The sequence below is a fragment of the Megalobrama amblycephala genome, linkage group LG5, assembly GCF_018812025.1.
Source record: "Megalobrama amblycephala isolate DHTTF-2021 linkage group LG5, ASM1881202v1, whole genome shotgun sequence".
In the NCBI taxonomy this organism is placed as follows: Eukaryota; Metazoa; Chordata; class Actinopteri; order Cypriniformes; family Xenocyprididae; genus Megalobrama; species Megalobrama amblycephala.
The window spans coordinates 34,837,019-34,861,004 of NC_063048.1; positions in this window are offsets into that span (position 1 = coordinate 34,837,019).

Genomic DNA, 23,986 nt, shown 5'->3' on the forward strand with positions numbered 1-23,986 from the left:
AATGTAATACTGCAGGCTGTACAGAGCAGGTTTGATTGGACAAGCTGTGATTTAGAGCAAGTCTCAAGGCTAAAGCAAGATTTTTTTTTCTGTGGGGGAGAGGTTGAGAGTGCCACACGCAAAACAACCCATGTAACCAGAAAAATTCATTATATAATGCTATTTCACTGGCTGAGTGTTCACTAGATAAAATTATTGAAGTAATAAATGCTTACTGCAGGAGCCAGAGCTAATAACCACATCCATTTTAGTCCTCATTTTACTGGTTAGAACAAAAGGGCATATTGAATTAAGGCATAAATTCACACAGATTAGTTGAGAGAATATGGCAGTGGGTAATTATTAGGACCTTATTTTACAGTTCTAAAAATGTTATTTACTATGCGACTGAATAAATGGTTATTAAGCAATCAATTTCCAATTGATTGGAGGTTATTAGAAAACAGAGCTTCAACAAAGAGTCGTAATATTCTTTTTTTTTCTCTTTTTTTTTGTCAGTCATTAGACTGATCATGCTGGGATTTCCAATTGAACTGTCAGTTCTAGCCTGGTACCACGAGCTTTACCTCTCTGGAAGTAGCACGGTTGTTAATGTAATCTAAATATACATTAATTGGTATGTGATTTTGACAGATTGTGAATGATATTTCTCTCTCTCTCTCTAAAAAAAAAAAAAAAAAAAAAGCTTTGATTAGTGCAATGAAAATGAACTCCTATGGGTTGAAGGATTTAAACAGTCACAAAAGGAACCCGAGTTTCAACTGTTGTGACATTTTGTTTCTTTAAATACAAAGACTGCTTCGCTGTGTGTCCATCATCAATTATTTTACTGTACATCTAGAAATACTTTAGGTAAAAGTAATAACCAAGTCAAAAAACAAAACTAAGAAATAAAAATGTATTTTATACCTGAAGTAATTTTAATATCTCGTACTTTTAATTGAGTAAAAACAGTATTGTACTGAATTAGGCATTTTGAAAGCTTTATCATTTCATTTGCAGATTCAAATGAATCCATCAAGAATTTAAAACTATATAATATCTTTCCTTTTGAGGGTTTTAAAATGACCATTGTTTGAAATGCCAACAATGGTACATTAACATGTGATTTATTAAATTATTCTTTCTTTCTTTCATTCTTTTTTTCTTTCTTTCTGTCTCTCTTTCCTTCTTTCTTTCTTTCTTTATTTTTAATAAGAGAACTTTGTATAATTATTGTTTGTCACATCAGTAGCTCTGTCTTCTTTTACATTTCAAAATATTTTCATTTTCATTGGCTGCCAACATCACAATTTTGGCTGGAAAGCCTTTGTTTTGAATTAAGAAATCCTCACAGTCACAGCAACAGCATTGCATTGAGACATAATTGTCTGTTGAATGTTCCTCAGATTGTGTCCAAACTTGTGTTAGCTCTCAGAACAAACAGACAAAGCCTAGTATCACTGACAATGTGTAGTTTCAACAGAACTGATGGCAAAAGTATTTCAAGTGTGAATATTTGGCTTCGTTTTGTCAAGTTAATTTTTTATAATAGTTTACAGAGACACAGTTGGAAAGGTCTATTTATGAATGTTAAAAAACAAAACAAAACAAATTGCTTCGACAAGGGTTATTAAATGCCATTAACCACATTTCACCTCTGAAAATGCTAGCTTTGAATTTTTCACCACACTAGCAGATTTGTGTTTCATTCTGCAACTCCATCAACTGTTAAGGTGTGAGACAAATAACAATACCACCCTCTGGACTGTGATTTTTTTGAAGACTGGAGGTGATATAATGAATCACTTCCCATTAGCGAGGTTTCACACACGTCACAATTATTATAAAGGCTCAGTTTATTTTCAATGAAGGTGACATGATTTGCTAGCTTCAAATATCTATATACTAATCTACATTTAAGGTGCGTATATATATGCTAATATCGGAGTGCTGGTTAACACAGCTTTCCATATTTAGAGAGTATGTCTAATTATAGATGCCAAATAGCATGATTTACATATTTAGCCCATGTCACACTAGGGGCAGACACATGTGATGCCTGGTCTGACTGAGTGGGCTATGGAGCCATTGCCCTCTAGAGGCCAATTGCCACTTAATATACTGTATCCCACTCTCATCAGTGCTTGACCATGCTCACATGTTTGTGTGTGAGCACAACAAAAGTGTAACATTTCTTCTCACTAATAATGGTTGCGGAAAGTAAATATTTTATAGTGCCAAAACTTTATCAGTCAGTATATCAAACTATCAAACCACATTCAAATACGAATGTAAAGAACTACGGCACAAGCTATTATGTATCTGAATATAAAATCATCACACTTTTGGAACACAGAGTGCCAGTAGAATAAAAATATCTGTGATTTAAAGTGTTATTTGTGCTACTGATTGGTGAGCAATTTGTTCCAAATTTCTCAATTCAAGCACCCTAGTCAGAGCGTGTTTTTCTTTGGCTACTTCAAGTTATCCCAAGTATGTTGGAGTGTATTCTCTTCTTGACCATATTTATAATTCAATAAACGTATTTGTGAGATATAAGTTCCATTGAATCGCGAATAAAAGGTTATGATTGATGCCGTGACACTTTTTTTTTTTTTTTTTCACCACAACCTGCCTCGTTACAGATTACAGAAGATAATGGGCAGCAGGACAGGAAGGGGAAGAACAAAACGGGGTCTGCGCTTAATTAACTGCGCCTCCTTTGCGATTCGCCAGTGCGAATTTGCCTTGTTTTATGAAGAGAGATCCTGTTTTTCTAATTCTTCCCCCTTTGTTTCTCAGACAGGGAACGGATCTGGCTCTTTGGGACATTAAATAGAGAGCTAATTCAAGTGGAGGGGCTCTTTCTCTGGTGCTCTGCTCACATAGCTGGGCTGGGCTCACTGGGCCCTTTTGTGTGCTGCCCCTCACCGCATGTGTCCTCGCTCTCCCGGCTGGTCAGATTTTTTTGTCTCCATTGGATAATCAGCTTGGAACGGTCGAGTCAGATGTGGTGGGAACTGGGCCTGCTTGAGGCTCCTCTCTGAAGGTGTTTGTTGTTAAATAGAACAATTCGTCTGTCTCTTTAGAAAGCCTGACAAAAGCAAATACTCCCTGCTGAAAATTTTCTTAGCCCGTCACACAAAGGCTCAAGTTTGTTTAAGAAATTGCTGCTAAAGAAAGCGTCAACCCATTAAGGTAATTATATGGAACCTGTGTCCTATAAAGGCTTAATTGATGTTAATGTTTGTCTAATTGGGGATTCAGGGAGAGCAAAGGACTAAAGGTCTTCATAGCACTTTCAGGCGAGCCTCTGAAAAGGGTCCTTCTGGTTTTCACACTTCCCACAATGGCTGCCCGTCTTTCTCACATTACTGCCTGTTTTCAGCTCCTTCCAGCATTCTGCAGCACTACTTAGAGCACAAAATAAGGGTGAAGAGCCATTGTCTGGTGCAAGCACTTCTCAAAGAGTGTTCCTGACAGGGATTGTTAGAGGACTCATGTTGAAGACAAGGGGGAGTGAGGGTGAAAGCCACTGTCATGCACTCTTGTCATGTCTCCGGTGTGCGGCAATGGGGCTCCTAATTGCTGCATCTGTTTTTTCATAGCGCCGATTCATTTAAACAAATACTTCAGTCAGCACCTCCTGTTCCTACACTGAGTCCGAGTTATCCATTGTGAGCGTCAATGCATTTGCATGTGTTTGTGTGTGCAATCGAGGGGAAGTATTTGTTTAAATAGTACATTTTCCTTGTACATCTTTTAATAGCAGACTCAGTCGCTCGGGCTCCCGCTCGATTCCCCCCCCCCCCCCCCCCCCGTTGACGCGAGCGAGACGCACGTATCGTCTCCTCAAAGACGCCCCCGGTCGCGGCGCGGCTTCGTCGCCGAACTCGACGGAAACAATGATGGTGGATGGGTGAAAACAAACATGGTGTTTCCCTTCCTTTAACGCTTAACTGATCTGTCTTTAAAACACTCGCGAGGCTCCGTTCGAAACTCTTCAAATATTTCTCTTGGCTCTAATTGCTAAGGTCGGAGTTAACAATCAATGCCATTTCCACATATACAAGTTAAAATAGGGGCAGCGGTGAATGGCAAACTGATTGTAGCGCTGTCAGCCTCCTGCATGGTTTCTTTCTGCAGATGGGGAGTGAGAGGGATGGAGGTGGAGGAGCAAAGGCACTTCATTTAACTTGCACCAAGCTGATTGGAGTGGAGAAGGCAATTCAAATCTTGAGTGTAGTTCCCATTGCAATGGCTTTCCCCCAGTCTCACCCCATTTCCGCAGGCCTCCTGTCAGTCAAAAAGCACACAAGGCAACCTTGGCAGATCTCTCGATGGTGCCCTCCATCTCCACACAATAGCGCAGTGAAAGACGTGGCCTCTGCGAGACCCCCGTGTACGTAGTCTATATGAAGCCAGCAAAATTAATGCCACGCTCTAACGCAATATGCTAAAAGGAGCTCCAAATGAAAGTTTGGAAGGATAAAGATAAACAGCTGCTTACTCCTTTGAATGGACATTTCTACTGGCATGTCTACACTCTATTTTTATAATTGGTGTTGAAGCTGGAACAGATGACTAAAGCATTCTCAAAGTACCTCTATAGGAATTACAAGTCAAAACGTTTTTATGACTTTGTGACTATTTGTTCACATGAACTCCTCAGTTGTCCATAAATGCATTGTGTGCTGCTGTCAAATTGATACACAAAGTGATTTGATTCATTAAAATCCAGATTCTTCATAAAACATGTCAATGTCAAGGAATGTCCTGCTGTCCAAGAGTAACTTAATCATCATATTTTGTTGGGACAATTATCTGAAACCATTCTCGAAGTCCTTCTATATGAACAACCATTCAAACCTGTTTCTTTTTATCATTCTTGATGTCTAATCATGCGCATGAACTCCTTAGTTGCCCATAAATACATTGTGCAGCTGTCAAATCGATACACACACAAAAGTATTTAGATGATTAAAATCCATAAAATTCCAAAAAACATGCCTCTGTCAAAATGTCATGTCTAGGAGGTACTCAATCACAGTATTTTTTTGGCTAGTTATCTGAAAACTTTTTCAATGCTCCACATTTATTTTTATAATTAGTCTTGAAGGTAGAATGTGTGGCCATTGCATTGTCGAAGTCCCTCTACATGAACAAGTCAAACCTGTTTCTTTTTATCACTCTTGATGACTATTCCTGTAGCTGGTTGCATAAACTTGTAAACAGTTAGTCAAGTTAATCATCTAATTTTTTCTTCTAGACTGGTTATAACTTTTTATGTCAGTTTCATGAAAAGGTAGATTGGTCTAATTTGAATTGAAAAGACTATTTAGCCCCAACTAATTGCTAGTTGGTCAGTCTAGTTAGGACACAGTCTTAACTTAGCAGCTATGTTTATGGAACTGGCCCCTGGACGTGAACTTCTCAATTGTCCATAAATACAATGTGTGCTGTGGTGAAATGGACAAATGCAAAATTAAAAATCCAGTTTGTTTCAAAAACTCTCTATCAAGAAATGTCATGCTGTCCAAGAGTAACTCAATCATTTTGTTGTGACAGTTATCTGAAAATCTTGTAGACGCTACACATTTATTAGTCTTGAAGGTAGAACTCACCAAGTCCTTCCTGCATGTGAACTCCTTCAGTTGCCCATAAATACATTGGTGAAATGGACACATGCAAAATTAAAATTCAGATTCGTGTTCATAACAACATGTCTCTATCAAAATGTCTTGCCTTCCGGGAGTAACTCAATCACGGTATTTTGTTGGGACAATTATCTGAAAACCTTGTCGACAAAGTGTCGCATTACTCATCAAAGTACTTTATGGGTGAATAATGACCGCAGGTTGCGACCTCTGACCCCGCTAGACGACCTCTAGAGATATATAGAGTCAATTTCATGAAGGTTTAGTGCCACGCTATTCCCTAGCCCTGCTGCTTCGGAGCAGAAATTTGACTCCGCAGCCATAATCACTTTAGTACTGTTTTTGCTCTTGGTAAGTGGACAAAATATTTGGATGATCTTAAGCAAGCACAATAATTGAATATGTGATTTGGTGGTAGCAGGTGTTTGGAATCTTGAGCTTGTCTTTACATAATGAAGCATTCTGTAAACAAAAGCAAGTTGTTATGTTTCTTCGGCATGCTGGGGATATACTTAAATGAAACAACTAATTTTCTTGATAGCATACTGTAATCATGCTGTTCCTCTACCACGCACTGTGCTGAGTGGTGTGATGCCTATTAATTCATTCTTCCTCTCTCCGGTGGGAGAGAGAGCCCTCCCCTCCTCTAGTAAACTGCTATTATTCATTACACCTCTATAAGTACAAATAATCGCCAGCATTTGAAAGAGAGAAATAATTGTTGTTATTTGCTTTGATATGGTTGAAGTGTGGCTCACACATCTTAAATGGCTCGAACATGCCTGTTTTAACATGCACTTGTTCATTGGTCTCACTGAAGGGGGACGGAGCCTTTGAAATCACTCGAGCAGGTAAGCAATGCCTTGACTGAGTATGTATGTATCTATGTATGTATGACAAATAATGTACAAAACCAAATTTTCCCAAAACCCACCTACCGATCTGTCCAAACTCTTCCGACAATCACTTTAAATAAATCCAATCATCCAATTTGGCATTTCGCACATGTTACCAATCCAAAGTCATGAAGAGAAAACCTAACCCTGAGAATTAATTACTGACTTGTCAGAACAAGGAGCTGCACTATTACTAGGCTATCGACCTCCAAGTTGCCAAGCTAAGTTTCAGTTGCATCTGAATGAACAACACATGTTAAATGTCATCCTACCGTCTGGCGGTGATTTTACTGTATATATGTTGCATTTGTATTCGTCTACCTGTCGAGTCGCAGAGCTCCACAACTGGGGAGGACTTTACGGATGAATAAACAGTTTATTTTTGCTTGAAATGCAATGGGAAATGCTTTTATTTTTCTTTTAAGGTACGTGTAGCAGAATAAAATAGTTCCCTTTAATATACAGATAAGTCATCAGATGCATATCAGCTAAGTGTTGGCAGTTTTGACACAAGGAATCTGAACACAACGTGTCTAAGTGCCTCGACTTGACTGTGTGAACGCAAGCATGCTTGAGCGAATGTGCAAGTGGGTGAGCGAGAGAGTAAGTAGATGTATGAACTGGTACATAGGCTAGCATAGATAATGTAGGAGAGTAATGAGTGCAGTAAAATTAAAAGAACATTAACTGAGAAGCTAACATTTAATATTAAATCATCCTGCACATTATGGGCAGTATTTATCTGCAGCACTAAATCAGAGCAGAACAGTGTTTGTTTATTTCTTTAAATAGGTTCTTACGCTTTCACCTTTTGCTTTAGTGTGACGCTTGTTTGCTTGGGCTCGGAATATGCTGTTTCCTTCTTGTAGTCATTCAATATCGTCATCTTTCTTTCTCACAATGACATGGGGCAGGAACAAAGCCCATGGGTCAGATCCCCGTTGCTCTCTGCTTGTTTGGGAGGGGCATCAATTGGTGGTCACTTGCTACACACTCTGTGACCTCTTGGTCCTGCACCTGTAGAGAATCCCCTCTGTGAGCTAAGAAAACAGAACAAGAGTCAGGTTAGAGGTCAAGGGTCAGAGGGTCATGAAGAGGAAGTTGTTTTTTCAAAATGGCAAGGCACTTATCACTCTCATCTGATTTGACAGCCATCTGTCAGTCATGGCATCAAGATACTTGTTTTGCCACGATCAATGTTTATCTCTGCTAACGTGATGCTATTTGACAGTATTAACTCTTGCCTTCAGCAGTATGCTGCAATTTATTAGCATATTTAAAAGATTTTAGATGAGATTTATAGCATGAAATATGACAATGTTGGAAGAATTTTATATTTTGCTAAAGTTTAGAAAGAAAATGCATCCTGCTTAATTGTGCACATTAAGGGTGTAGTTTCTTTTTCTCTCTGATACGTAGATTAAAGTTGTATGTTTTTAAGGCTATTGGTTTTATACCTGCATCATGAGCACCCGTATCGTGTTTAGTCTATAGGCGCATCGTTTTTCTTTACAAAATTACATTGCCAACTACTGGCCTGGCATGCAAAATACAGCATTTTTAATCATTTTTGCAGATATGTGTGAAGTTTAACAGTGATCGTTTTGACAATGTTGTCGTCTGTATACGAAAGACGCAAAGGAAAAACCTTTCTGTTTTTAGGCTCTGTCCACACGAACACGGGTGTTTTCAAAACCGCAGTTTTTCTATGTGGTTTGGCCGTTTTTCTACATGCAGTATCCAGTCACCGAAACAATTTTTTTTTGAAAACTCCTGACAGGGTGAAGATTTTTAGAAACTCCAGTTGCATTGTTGTCGTGTAGACGGTGAAACCGGAGATTTTGGCTTGTGAAGTCGGAACCGGTAATAACCTATTTTCAAGGCTTCTGATTGGCCAACATGCTTTATGGTTAGGGGTATATCACCACCTGCTGGTTTGGCATGCTCTTGACAACGCTTCATAGTGTATTTTTTCATTTTTCATGTGGACGCAATTTTTTTTTAAACGAAGGAGGAAAAACTCAGTTTATAAAAATACCAGTGTACATGTGGACTAGGCCATAGTAGATAATTGTACAACTCTACAACATTAAAATGTCTTATATAAGCTTAAGAAAGCAGGAAATTCATGTAACTGTCACATACTGGCTTAACTAGATAACCCAGATTCAAGAGGCTTGACGCAGATGAATGATGAAATAACTATTGATGGGCGCTTTCGAAACACTGCTTCATGAAGCTTCGAAACCTTTACGAATCTTTTGTTTCGAAGCACTGGTTTGGAGCATGTATCAAACTGCCAAAGTCACAAGATTTCAGTAAATGAGGCTTCGTTACGTCATAACCTTTTCGATATGTTTCGAAATTTCAGTGGTTGAATCATGCGGATTTACTGAGATCGCTCCCTAGTGGCGAATCATTGAGCAAATGTCTATGGCTCTTACCTGATCTCTGATCAGTTTTATACATTTGTAGACGTTTTAATGAGACATTAGTATAATTAAAACGAATAATAGTCGTTAGTATTCCCTTAATGGCCTGTTTAGCTGAGCCATCCATGGAACAAACAAAACTTTTTAATCATTTATTTAATATATTTAATCTTATTAGATGCTTAGTTAATTGCATTTTATAGATTTTATATTCAATAAAACATTTGCAGTGGGTTTGAAAAGGGTGTTTTATGCATGTTTGGTCTGAGTTTTTGTTGCATTTACACTGATCTGACTAACGGGCGTTTCGAACACATCGAAAAAGTGAATCATTTTGCGAAGCATTGTTTAAAAGCTTTGTTTCTCCCATCACTAGAAATAACATTTAATAAACACAAGGAACAATAATGAGAAACAAGATAACGTTAACACAAGACACTGAACAGAGGATGACTGAGGGTTTAAATACACTAGATGAAATGGGGCTAAATGAAGGACAGGTGCTGATTAGTTGATATGGTAACAAACAAGGGTAACTATGGAAACTAACAAGATAATGGAGACAAGGCATGCATTTCAGTCAGCTCTCCAGTTCAGTAGCCAGTGCACTGATCAGGGAGTCGGCCACATTCATTTACACGATATACTGATTCACAACCTAGGAAGCTAGGGAGCTGACTGAGATGTGAGGCTGGAACTAAAAACACAGGAACTGAACATAGGCCCAACAAGACAAAAGAATATCAAAATAAGAGTCCATGAAAGCAGAGACAAAGTCATCATGACAGTATATAAGCAGCTGGCTCAAACACATCAACAGTCCACTCTGTGGAGGTCAGATCCCCTGAGACCACTAAACCCTGAGAAGTGAGTGTTTAACAGTAGCATGACTTCTTCATCAGATGGCTTATTCACGGTAATTAATGGCATAATAACCTGATGAGAGATTGTCATGAGCAAAGTCTGAGTTATTGAGTTATCTTCTTTTTAGAGGTTGGCTGATTTGAGCAATGTGTGTTTGTGTACACACACACACCCCCTATATATATATATATATATATGTATATATATAAAATATTACTTGCTATGAAAATCAATTTAGCACCTATATTCACCATTATTGAAAGACCTATTTTTTTTACCCTGTTTGTAGCGAGTAATTTCCAATAAATTTCTAATAAAATTAAGTGGGTTTATTCCTGGATATTTGATTTATCTTGAGTGTTGTCTTTCATGGCCAGTGCAGAGCAGACATTAGTGAGGGAGCTTAAATGAACTTTATAAACAGCACTCAAGGGAGTGTTGGAGTGGATCAGTGAGGGCCTGGGAAAGTCAAGCATGCCTTCATGTCAGGTGAAGTGACAAAGTATAGGTAGAGGCTGCTGAAGACAATGAGCGGTGACCGTGCAGGTAAACTCGGCTTTGGAACAGAAGACATTGGATTAGCGGCAGCTGCAAAACCCACGCATTTACTCAGCTGGCACGCCGGTATCGAGTTTCACCAGAACAATACCACGTGTTTGGAAACAAACATGACTCCCAAGCATCTCAAATGCATCTCTGCTGAATCTGTGAGGAACACACAATATAGAGACCATGAGTACTGTTTTTATAAATTAAGGTTGTATTTATGACCGTCTTCGTTTCAGATGTTATTAAATTGCTCTGAAGTTTTATTGTCCGTTTAGTTACTGATCACCTATTCTGTTTGCATGGTTTATCATGTCAACTTACATTACTAGAGGCATGTTTATTCGTTCACAAATGGATAATTAATTGCAAGCATGTATATAATCGATACAGCCAACTTCCACTTTTTGTGGAAAAAGAAGGCAGGAGCCACTGTATATAGTTTGATAAGACACATCTGTATTTTTTCCTCAAGCCATTAATAAGAGGATGTGTATGTTCCAAATAAAGCTAATAACAAGCAAAAGCGAGCAGGTCCTGCAGCACTACTGCCATCTGCCACTGATTCTAGCAAAATTACCTAGTGAACCATAATACTTGTTATAAAAAAATAATAATTGTGTTTTGCTCTGCTCCCTAATTACAGTTGAAGCTAGCTTCAAACTTTGTCACTAAATTTGAATACAAACTTTGAAAAACACTTTGGAACATTAGGCACAAATTAAAAAGCAAATATGCTTTGTTTTATGCAGGAAGAGTCTTTTTTTTTAAAAGACATTACATTTGGCTGTGCTATGACAGTCATCCTTGCCTTGGGAAACATCCTTGGGAAAAAAAACCCTAATTGGTAGAGTGCCGTTTAACCCAAACTCTCCCACCAATATCAGTATCTCGAAATTGTGGGAATATAAATTCTCATGAGGGAATACGTGTGAGTGAGGCAAACACTTACCGCACCATTATTCCAGGCTCTCCTATCGGCCTCTGTTTCTTGACAGCACATGTGAAGGGAGGGTTTCTGCTGGTGGATTCTGGGATGGTGACACCTGCAGCGCCTTTGAAAAGCATGCTGTTTCTGTTCACCCTTGAGTCTGTGGATGTTGTATGGAGGTGGAGAAAGGAACCAGGCCCCTTACCTGTGCAAGACCAGGGACTCTGGCCGTGACGGGCCTCGGTTGGCAGATTGGTAATGAGCGGCTGTATGTGGTGAGGCTCAGGCACAGTACCGGCCCCCTGGGGGAAATGTGGTGCAGGATAATGAGAGGGCTGAAACTCTTAATGTGGCGGTGATTCATGGAGACCATCCGTCCGGATTACCTTTCTCACTGTGTGCACAATGTGGACAAGGATTCCCAGGGTTAGGAACAACACCACCAGATTGGCCCAGCAAGCCCTCTGGGAGATGGGCCTTTCCCAGGGTACAAACACTGTGGTGCACGTCGGGTTAATATGAACCGTAAATACCTGTTTGTTCCAAAATGCAACTGCAGAAAGGTGTGGAACACAAACACAAGTAACTGCAAAAGACAGTTAAAAGAGAAATTATGAGTGCCACTTTGACACTTCAGATCTATCCATCTGTAACACTTTATTTTACAGTGTCCTTGTTACACATGTTACATGAAGTTACAATATAATAACTATACATTATGCATAACCCTATAGTTACTGCAGGTAGTTAATTAATATTACTCAAGATTAATGTTTTATAAAAGGACTTTTATATTTCAGTTCATTTTAATTCTGCCTTCCTTATATTTAAATTCGAATTGCAATTCTGCATCCTGTTTGCTACATCAAATCAAATTCGGGCATTAAATTGGAATTTTATTTCTGAATGGCATATAACTCTGGTGTAAGCAGGAACGATTCATATGACTATGATATGACTTAAATGACAGATTTATGTTTGGAGGAGGCTTTTGAAGTTGGGCTTAATTGTGTTTTTCTCTAAACTTAGGGTAAAATTTAATATGTGTTAATGGAGCTGAGAAGGAATGAGAAGGCATCATCTACAAAATAAACTGACATGTTACACTTGCTTGTGCACACCTATCACCTATCATCCAAATATCTTCCTTTGTGTTCAGCAGAACAAAGAAATTTATACAGGTTTGGAACAACTTGAGGGGGAGTAAATGATGACAGAATTTTCATTTTTGGGTGAACTATCCCTTTCAGTGACTGAGAATTTGTTTCAGCTATTCTCCCGGGACTGTTTATTTTTGTTAAGGTGCTAAGAGTAGAGGATTGGTTTTATTCTTATTTTGTGTTTGGACTGTGATTAACTTAAAAACCCATACCATTCACAAGAGGACTTTCATGTCTACAGCACATAATTTAGTTAACTGTAATGATTAGATTAGTGCTCCTTTAGAGCCATAAATGATTATGTGAGAAAAAAAAATATTTGGCTAATAAGAGTGGTTTTAACTGCTTATAAAAAGCAGTTAAAAAAAACTTCTGTCAAAAAAGAATGGGTCGTCAGAACAAGATATAAATGTTTTTTAAAGAAATACATTTTGCAGTTCTCTACAAAAGGGCCCAGGATGTTAAAGGTGATAGAGAGGATTTTTTTCGTCGACTGAGAATCCAAAGACTGTTAGTGAGTTTTTGAAATGAGCGCATGCGTAAGAACAACCCCCCTCCTTCACAGCTCATTTCAAAGGAACGCCTCCCAAAACTCGTGCACAAGTATTGGAACACGAGTGTTTACCACCGGCATTCGGCATTTCGTGTTTTTTGGATTCATTATGTCGGACTCACCGCAGGTAACTCATAATCTGCAGTTGTTACTCCTGTCTCCTGACAAAAACATTGCATGCAGCGCCTGTGGAGTGTGGAAAGTTACTGGAGAGCGCAGCCGCGCTCTTCTCTCACAAGGAACGTCACGTCAGTGATTGACAAGCCAGAGGGCCAATCGTTTACGCGATGATCGCGTAAACGATTGGCTGATGTTTTTAAGGCCCTACCTCGTGCACAGATGATGTATATTAATATTATTCCTTTCAGTGCACCTAATAAATAGTCTTTTATCAGTTAGTAAAGACAGTTTCAAGTAATATTGCAAAAATGTATAAAACAAAACATCCTCTTTAGCACCTTTAATAGTGAGAGGAGCTGATGGGTTAACAGCAGAGCAGAGCATTGAAATGTCTCAGAGAAATGATTGATTTGCATCTTTTATTTGCAGTTTATGTAAGGTAATCTGATTGTGTCCTCTTACTTTAAAGATTATATGCATGAAGCTCCAGTTTGTAAATGAAAATGTTCTCAAATTATAAATAATTGAGATGTTGAACACGCTACGTCATGGCGTTATTGTTAGATCAGGCATCCATGTCAAATGTATTGCCATTTTCTCTTAAATCAGAATTTGAAGTGAAATTGTTAATTTGTGGAGTGAGATGTACAAATAAATGCACCATACGTATATTTTTCTTATATTTAATCCTAACCTTAAAGCAAAATGTTGCTTGTTACATGGCTAACTTTTGATGTTCATGGGTATATGGTTGCTGACTACAGAGAAAAAAGAGATTAGACAAAAAGAAGAAAAGATTTGGCAATATGCAATGTTTAATCATGAATAATGCACCAAATATAGATCATGCTCAAAATACCAATACAGTGGGAAAAAATAGCTTAAAATGTTTCATCCTGCCTTTGAGGCTTATTTATATTCTGACATATTTCTATGAAATGCTACAAACACGTTTGTTTTTTTTGTTTTTTATAAAATGTGTTTTTAACAGAATTTTTTTTTTTTTTTTTAAAGTTAGATGAGCCCCCAGGCCCCAACCGCTCACAGACACTCAAGCATCACATGTCACACACACACACACTCACACACACACACACACACACACACACACACTTGTCTTGTAAGAGTGTAATCACTGGTCAGTCTCTCTGAAGCACTACATTGATGAGCTATGATTGTTCCTGATTGGCCAAAACCCCAAAGACAAAGAGACAGTGAAATATTGAAAATGGCAGTTAACCAGTCGCAATCATTTCAAATGTCTACATAGTTTGTGAGAGTCCTGAAATTTCACGCTGTTTGTTTCTTTTGTACTGTTAAATTTGAAGAAAAGCAACTAAAGCTCCAACGGGATTCACCAAGTAGAAATTTTCACAGATTTTTACAACTTTTAAGTTTTATTTTAGGGGATCCTCTGGACCATTGAGCTGAATTGTTTAAAAATATTTTAGAGGGAAATACATTTGTAATGTTACAAATGATTTCAATTTCAAATGTATCACAGCACGACACAAAATGAAGTCACGCGACTGTTTTCGACATAGATATTTATAATGTTTCTTGAGCACCAAATCAGCATATTAGAATGATTTCTGAAGGATCATGTGACACTGAAGGCTGGAATAATGGCTGCATACAAAAACCTAGTGATTTTGGCATAGAGGTCTTAGAGAATGTAAGAACATTTCCAAGACTGGGGACTGGGTCAGCAGATAGTGTCTGACAGCTCTTGTCCTCAGGATTTATTGTAAAAGCATGAGGCTACTGTGATTTGTTTATGCTTTCTTCCATGCAAGCTGTCTGTTTAGATTCCGTTCAGTGAGCAGAGATTAATACTGTTGGATCTCTGGTGTAAACAACACTGAGCAAGGCAACCTCAGCCATTGGGATATTTGTAAACAGGCAGTAAATGCATGACATGTCACATGTTGTTTGATGCTAGATATTATATGAATTGTCAGGTAGGATTTGCTTCAGGTTTAAGAATCTAGGTAAGGACATATAGAGATGCTTGTAGAGTATAGCATGGGCAAAAAAAAAAGGAAAAAAAAGGTCAAAACCAAAATGGCTAAAGAATAAGTTTTTAAATTGTCTTAACCACAAATTCTCGGCCAGGAAATTAGCAAATGCACGACTTAAAAAGCCATTGCTGTCTCAGAAAAACATCAAAAACAGAATATGGGAAGTTGAGTGCAGCATTGAGGAAGAGATGTCATTGTGTAGGGAGCCTTTTTAGCTACTGCTATTGGTGAGCTACTTCACTATAAAAAGTCATACTTTCCAGTACAGGAGAATATTGCAGAATTGCTTGCTTCCCACAAGTGAAAAGTTGTTATCAAAAGAGGAATGATCATTTTTCAACAAGACAATGCTTCTGCCCAAACTGCAATGAGAACCAAGAAGTGGCTTGAGAGCAAGTCCATCAGGCTCATGTTTTTGCATGGTCAGAGTCTAGATTTGAACCCTGTAGTGAGTATTTGGACTCAAATTAAACTCAAACAAACTGGGAGATATTTTTCAACTACTCATGAATTGTTTGAAGCCATCAACATAGTGTGGAACAGCACTGACTCTTCTGTAAAAAGCTGTCTGCAAGTTGGGAAAGGCTATTCCATGCTAAGTTACTTTATTTACTGAATTTGTCCAATTCAAACCAGTGATTTGTGATTAAAATGGTGAAGACCATTAAAAGCCCACTAAATAGTTTTGGCTTGTCCCCTTTTGTTTGCCCAGGATTGTACGTATTCCTATAGTATTCTTGTAGTAACTATTATTAACTATTGTACTTTATTATTAAGCCTTGTAGCATCTGAGTCTCAAATTTAAATGTGCATTGAAACAAATGTTTACTAACCAAAGAATCCTGTTTATATACATAGCTACTGCCACGGTCGCTTCAGCCAGGGCAACAGTCAAGAAACTTGTCAAAGCAGCAGTTTGAAAAGGTGTTTGATATGCTGAAATACAGGTAAAATCCCCCCAGTCACACTGAGCAAACAGCAGCTATTTTTGAGCCATGTGACAGTGCTTAAAGCTGAAAACACAGTAGCTCACTTCATGTGACTTTCTAATTAGAGTCTTTATGCTAAGACTGACGGCAAAGCATAAGGAAGGCAAAGTATACATGACACGTGGTGGAAAAAAAGTAAATATATACTTAGTATACTTAGATGTTTTTAAATGAATTAGGGTAAATTTATACTAAATACAGCAAAAAAGAAAATGTAACCAAATCAAAAATATAGTAGTACAGGAGTCAAATCAATGAATCATTTTTACAAATCTGGGGCCGGTTGCACCAGCTGTGCGTAACTTACAATGTAGCGTAGTTTTGACGTAAATGAGGTAATAATGACATTTACACTTGCTTACATGAGTGAGAAAATTATGTGAAAAGATTACTTTGTTAGTGGCTCTTCAACACAAATCCGTCCTAAACAGTGCACCGCTGTGTTCATCGGTCCCATCGTTCCAAATCAATAAATGTCATTTCTTATATATTTTTTTTGTATCAGTATTTATTTATTGATCCTTATTCATTTTATTTCAAATACAGTTTCTGAATGTTATTTACATATAAAAACACTTTACATGTTATTTATGATTAAGTAGCATTGTATTTAATGGAAACTTGTTTTTACCTTTATAAACTGAAATTCACAACATTTCAACAACTTCTGCTCACGTAGGCCTATTTGAAGGCTGCTATTGGATCATTGAGGGTAAACATCAAATTATGCATCAAATTATGCATTACTTTATGGAAAGCTTACGACCTACTAGCTATGTTCTGCCTTAAGAATAAATGGTGCAACCGAACAAAGTACAAAGTTAGTAAAAACTAGTAGTTACTAAGCCTCTAGGGTGGACTTTACTTTCCAATTTAAGAAAGAACTTGCGAACGGCTGGTGCAACCCTAACCAGTTCATTTACATGAACCTTCTAATGAAACCGATTCACTGGAATAAATTGAACTTTCCAAAACTAGATATGAGAGAGAGGACCATTCACTCCAAAAAATGAATTGTTGGATTTGCTTAAAAAAGCAGTGTCAAGTGGTTCAACGCAACCATATTAAGTAATTTGTACAAATAACAATTTAGTTGTATGAGCAAAAGAAATTCAAGTAAAGCTGACAAAATTTCAAGTAAAGCTGACAAAATACAAAATAATTTGTCATTGTTATATAGTATTATGTGCAGTTTACATTTATTGACTTATTTTACCTTATTAAATTAACTATTTGCTCTACGAAATACACTCAAAAAATAACTCATTGAACAAACTCAATTTAATTGAGAGCAGGAATTTAGAGCCTAACAGCCTAAACACTCTTCTGCATAATGGTAAACACAAAATTCAAAAACTTTACAGAATGTCCAACATAACTGAACATTAAACACTAACATAAACTAACAACATCTTTCCTTTTATTGAAAACACAAAAAATAACACTTTAATCCCTAAATTTGCTCCCAGTCCCTTTCAAATCATGCTGGGAACTACGGATCCAGTTATGCAACATTAAAGGTCCCGTTTTTCGTGTTTTTTTGAAGCTTTAATTGTGTTTATAGTGTGCAATATAACATGTGTTCATGTTTCGCGTGTAAAAAAACACAGTATTTTTCACATAATTTACTTATCTGTATACCGCTGTTTCCACTGTCATAAAAACGGGCTGATGACTTCCTTGTTCTATGAAGTCCCTCCTTCAGAAATACGTAACGAGTTCTGATTGTGCCAGCGGTTCCTGTGTTGTGATTCGACAGCAGCTTAGCGAACCTTGCCCAGAAAGGTCACGCTTCTTACCATAACGTGGAGATGCACGCGTTCAGTGTTATTGTAAACATGTCTTTAATTTTACCCTATCAATTTGAGCCGGACTCAGACCCGGTGATTGGACTGCGGGATGAAAATAACAGCGTTTCGACGACATGGCGACAAACACACTCTACAAACGCAACTCTTGTGTATTCCTGTGGGCGGAGGTTAGTCAAAAAACTGTTTTAGTGACGTCATTAAAGAAGGAAGTAGAGGGATGTAGTCCAAACTGGCCGTTCGATGTAGGCGACTTCTGTTAAATAAAATATCTCGCTTGGCATTGAACTTTGAGCTTTAAAATTTTACAGATTTTATTTATACTCTAACAACAACATTACACACTAACTAAAGTTTGAAACGGGACCTTTAATTTGTGCATTTCACTCAACAATGTTGACTGAACAAACACTTATTAAGTAAAGCAGACAATACTCATTTTTAGTAGTAACAACTCAGTTAAATTAAGTTCATGTAGTTACATGAGTTTTTTAAGTAATGTGAACAAGGATGGTTTGAATGAAACTAACAGTGAAAGTTTTTTTGAGTGTTGAATCATTATGCATATGAGTTTTATAAGGTACAAATTAGAGAGAAGCTCATTTAGACCGAACCGATTTGCTAGAACGAATCGGATTTTACAACACTGTTTGCGAGAAGAAGTGAGTGCATCTGATCATTACTTCAGTGTTAAAAACTGCGTTTTAGTAGCGTTTGGTCGTGCTACTTGTCAGAAAAAGTTCATTACTGCTGCATAGATAGATAGATAGACAGACAGACACAATTGTCCCATTAAGACGAGTGTAGATCTGTATGAAGAACTCTATTCATAGCAGAATCAGAGTTCAGTTTGTCCCACAAACCACTGGCTCTGCTTTCTTGATGAGCGTTCTTGGCCTCACACTGTGTGGTTCATTCTTCTTAATGCCACAGAGAGGATAAAGTTAGTGAATACATCACATGGGTGACAGCGAAGGTTCAGTTTTCAGAGGAGCTCTGCACTCATGGTCATACAGTACACCTGCACAATGACAGTCTCATCACCTGGGGAAAAGTTGGAAAGACAATTAAAGAAAGAATGGGCGTATGGGCGCTGACAGCAATGGTATTTAGTAACCAAAAATAATTTCTTCATTTCAATTAACCTTTGCTGCTCTGTATCTGTAGGCTGATGACCTTTGGAAAATATCAAAACAGAACACTCATTCAGCATTACAGGGGTTACTTGTAAGGGAAAAAAAAGTCATTAAAAACACCTTTAAAGACATAATAGAGACGATGCCATTTTGGCGTATATAGAACTTCACCAGTCAACGTTAGTTAACTAAGTGGACAAATGCAAAAAGTCTAATTTTCTCATCTTTTCGAATGCGATAACACAGATATTCCCCCACCACCAGCATTTCCCTCGGTTCTGCCAGATTACTCTCCTCTGCTCAGCAGGTGTATTAACGAATGAAATCATCATCTTTTGAATTAAAATTCAGCATAAAATTGTTTACAGGGGGAACAAGCTACAACCAGAGAGAGGGAGCACGAGGGAGAGAAAACAATCAACAGACTTCATTATTTTCTTTTCCTATCAAATTTGAGCTATCCTTGGATCTCACTAATGGACAGTTATTGAATTTCTCGCACTACCGTTGAAATGATGTTCATATCTGCAGAGAGAGAGAGGGAAAAAATGTCCTCATTTTATCCCTTAGAACATTGGTTTATCATAAGACCCCTTATTAAATCTTGGACTCTAATTTTCTCCTTCGCACTTAGGGGGGCTTTTATGATTATGGTTACCAAGGTGATGTAAGGCACAGCCTCAGCTAAACAAAGCCAGTGTCACTAGAGTGAATAACCAAGAGCAAGGTGAGCACCACCACGGGAAATTGCATGCCATTACTGTTAATATTTACTCATTAAAACAGCCAGTGGCTGGAGAGATGCTTGCACAATTACTAATTTTTCAAATCAACCGCTGCACATACCCTTCATTATGACCTCCAAGTTCTTTGTCCTTTTGAGAAGATACGCTACATGAAACTGAGTGCAGTCATGTTGTTTGTCACGGGAAAGAAACGAGGCTTATGTGTTGTATAAATTTGTACTTAAAGTATTAGAAGGCGGATTTGATAGCTGTTTACTGTTTACATGCTGCCACAACATTCAGATTGTTGTGGGAAGTACTAAATAAAGGAACTTTGTTTGTTTACAGTGAAAGGAGGTTAATGCAGAAAGACTTTTTATACAGAAAACAGTTTTCTATATACAATGTCCGAGTGTTTTTATATGAGGGCAGACTTCAAGCAAAGACTTTTGTGCTTTTTAGGTGCGGAAACACTTTAGTCATGGGTCATTAGGATTAAAAACACACTGACCAAATCGTCGGAAACTTAAAAAATGAGGAGGACATTTTAAGCCTAGAAAGACAGGTTTTTTTGTCTCTCTGAGAAATGATGTCTAATTTGGTCCGAGTGGTTGGATTGCTTGTCAGGGGCGTTATTTTAACTGTGGACAGTGAATGACAAAACAATAGGGCACTGAGAGAAAATTGTACAGAGCGTAGAAAGGAAACGAAATACTGCCTCCAAAACTCCTTTATGTGCTGAATTTATCAAATAAAGGTTTTAGAACTTTTAGACCATAGACAAAACTGACAGAACAAAAAGAGAAAAAAAAAAGATGTGCTGTCAGTCATCACAAAAAAAAAAAAAAAAGAGAGAGAGAGAGAAAAAAAATCCTTCCATATGCTAGTAACATGTAATGGTAAATTGCATACTGTCACATGATACCTGTAAAAATAATAGTTTTATTCATTTTATTTTTTTAAAGGATCACGTCATCACAATTGCATTTCTGAAAATTATTCACTGATCTTTACCTGTTTATTTGATATATATATATATATATATATATATATATATATATATATATATATATATATATATATATATATATATATATATATATATATCAATGCCTTATATATATTTTTAAAAATCAAAGACTTTTGCACATATAGTTGCTGATTTTGCTGAAGTCTTTTTTTTTTTTTTTCATTAGTGATCTCCTGCCTTAATGCTTTTAAATGTTTAAAATGAAAATTACGCAACTGTTGAGTGTTATCTTTCATCTTTAAATAGTTGGTGATGATAAATATTGTAGTAAATATTTTTTGTAACTCTATCATAAACCATTAAAAGCCTGTTGTTGATGTAAAACTTCACTTAAAAAAAAAAATGAATTGTTGGATTTACTTAAAAAAGCAGTGTCAAGTGGTCCCAAGCAACTATATTGAGTAATTTGTACAAATAACAATTTAACAATTCAAGTAAAGCTGACAAAATTTTTTTGAGTAAATACAAATATTTTGAATTCTGTTACATAAAATTTGTATGTGCAGTTTACTTATAATGTTATGTTTATTTCGTAAAGTGAACACATCTATTGACTAAATTTAGCTTTTTAAAATTTGCTCTACAAAAAAAAAAAAAAAAAAAAACAACAAAAAAAAACTCATTGAACAAACTCAATTTAATTGAGAGCAATTCCAACATCCATATGTACTCACAGCTTAATCACAGGTGCCACTTTTCTGCATATTGGTAACCACAAAATTCAAAAAACATTACAGAAACTCCCAAATGTCCAACATAACTGAACATTAACATAAACTAACAAACTTTCCTTTGCTGGAAAACACATAAAAATATCATTATAATCCCAAAATTTGCTCTCCTAATGCAGTCCCTTTGCAAAGCATGCTGGGAAATACGGATCCACTGCCCAGTTAATTATGTCAACATTAATTTGTGCATTTCCCTTGGCAATGTTAACAAACAATTATTAAGTAAAGCTGACAATACTCGTTATTAGTAGAAACAACTCAGTTAAATTAAGTTCAAGTAGTTACATGAGTTTTTTTAAGTAATGTGAACAAGGATAGTTTGAGTGAAACTAACAGTGAAAGTTCATTTGTTAAGGAATGCATCCTTATTTTCCTATCTTACTTTTTTCCACTTTCATTTCCTAAAAATATGTGTGAAATTTTGTTCATAAATGTAGTCCTATGCATTGTTAGCTTAAAACTAATTTAATATTCAGAATTTGCTTATAAAATGCTCAAATAATGCTGTAATCGATTATATTTTTAAAGTCATGTGCACGTCTGACGGCTGGTCCCGTAGTATGTCCGCCTAATGTTAAGACCCAACATTACATAATGACATGCTCTCAGCCAATCTAAGAAGCTTGTCACGAATAAGGAAAGGGGTCAGGTGCAAATGTTTAAGGGAAGGAATGTATTTAAAGGCCTCTTTAAAAGTGCTCAGCTGCAGGGTCGGTTTAGAGTGAATGAACTCGCGGCTGCATGTGAGAAAAGGAACACATTAGAATTCTGTTGTAATCATCAATGGATGACCTACATCGACATGTTGTGATATAACTTTTAATCTGTTTGTTGTTTAATGCCAAAAGTAAGCTTTTCATGAGGTTTTTTGTACAGGAGCAGAGCAATCATCTACACACCGCAGATATTTCATGTTTCAGTTAAGAGTGTCCAGCCTCGCCTGCTGAAGCAGTACTAAAATTGCCCTGCTGTGCAGAGGAAGGCCTTTAATCTCCTACCACCACCCTCTGCCAAGCCTGTAATCCCACTAATCTTCACCACATAGCACGCAAACATGCAGAGAATCCCTGTGCATCCATTCTGCCCAATCCCAGCAGAGCGTGCCCTATCCTTCAGCTTTTGCCTCCGTCAGTATGAAAGGGTTGGTAATTTGTTTGGGGGATGGGTTTCATTGGGCGGAAATGGACCTGACCATCGCTCCACTTCCGCTACGAGCCCTTTGCGTGCAAGGCAAGAGTATGCGAGCCGGTGCCAACTATTGAATTCCCACCACAGAGGGACTTCTAAGTGGTCCAGGCAGTGGGTTTTGTCAACCTAGAATAACCTCATTTAGCAACACGTTGGGTGTGGTGGAATAACAGGGCTATTTTTGTGTCTTTGCTTTGCTAGAGAAAACAGTTCACACAGCCGGATGACCAATCCGCGCAGAGCCTCTTATCCGCACTGTTGACCAAACAACTCTGAACTGATAAAACAAAAACATAAAAGCAGAGTTTAAATGAAATCTAGGCTTAAGATTTTTGAGTGGGTGATCCGTGCACACATGCGTTTCAGGCACTGTTAATAGTAAAATTCAGAGTTACGTTTAAGGGGTTTGCGGAAATGAATACTGACCCCTCGACTCCCACCCCGAAAACCCTACGTTCCCCTTCACTGACTCCCTGACATTTCTCTGAACCATGCACTTGAAATGTTGCACTGTAATTGGTGTTGATCCTAGCATGTGTGCAGGCTGCACTACAAATTAGGATGGAAAAGGTTATCATAATATTTAGCTAGTCTAATTTGTCAGCTGAACAACTTCCCAATGGAGAAATTCAGAACAGGAGGGTATATTTTAAGTGAAAATGAACGTTTTGAGGTGTACACTGTGAAGTAATGTGGTTTCAACAAGCAGTTCATGAGAGCTAGTTCTCTGAAAGAAGTTTTATGAACTTTTGGATTTAGTTTGAACTTTCTTTCACAGGATTCATTAGTTTGAATACTCAAATACCCAGTTCACATATTGCTCAATTCGATAACTAGACTTAGATTAATAGATTGTTATGGCTATACACTATAAAAAATTTTCAGCCCACTAAAATTGAAAACTTTCATTTAATTGCTACCTTACATTTTAGGTCAAATTAAAGTGGTGTCAAAGTGGCAGCCTGCAGTGATGAATTCATTGCACTTTTTAACCACTTTGAATTTAATTACTAGTGAAGAAAATCAAGTTGATACTCTGAAAACATTACACAAGAAAACCAAATGATTGTGACAAGTTGCATGGATGGACAGAAAAATGTTTTGAAATCAAAAAGAAAGAAAACAATTTTGCAATATGCAAAAATATATGAATGTTTGAATACAGGTAGGCTATTTTATTAGGCTATTATTACTATTCGGCCTATTATTATTATTAT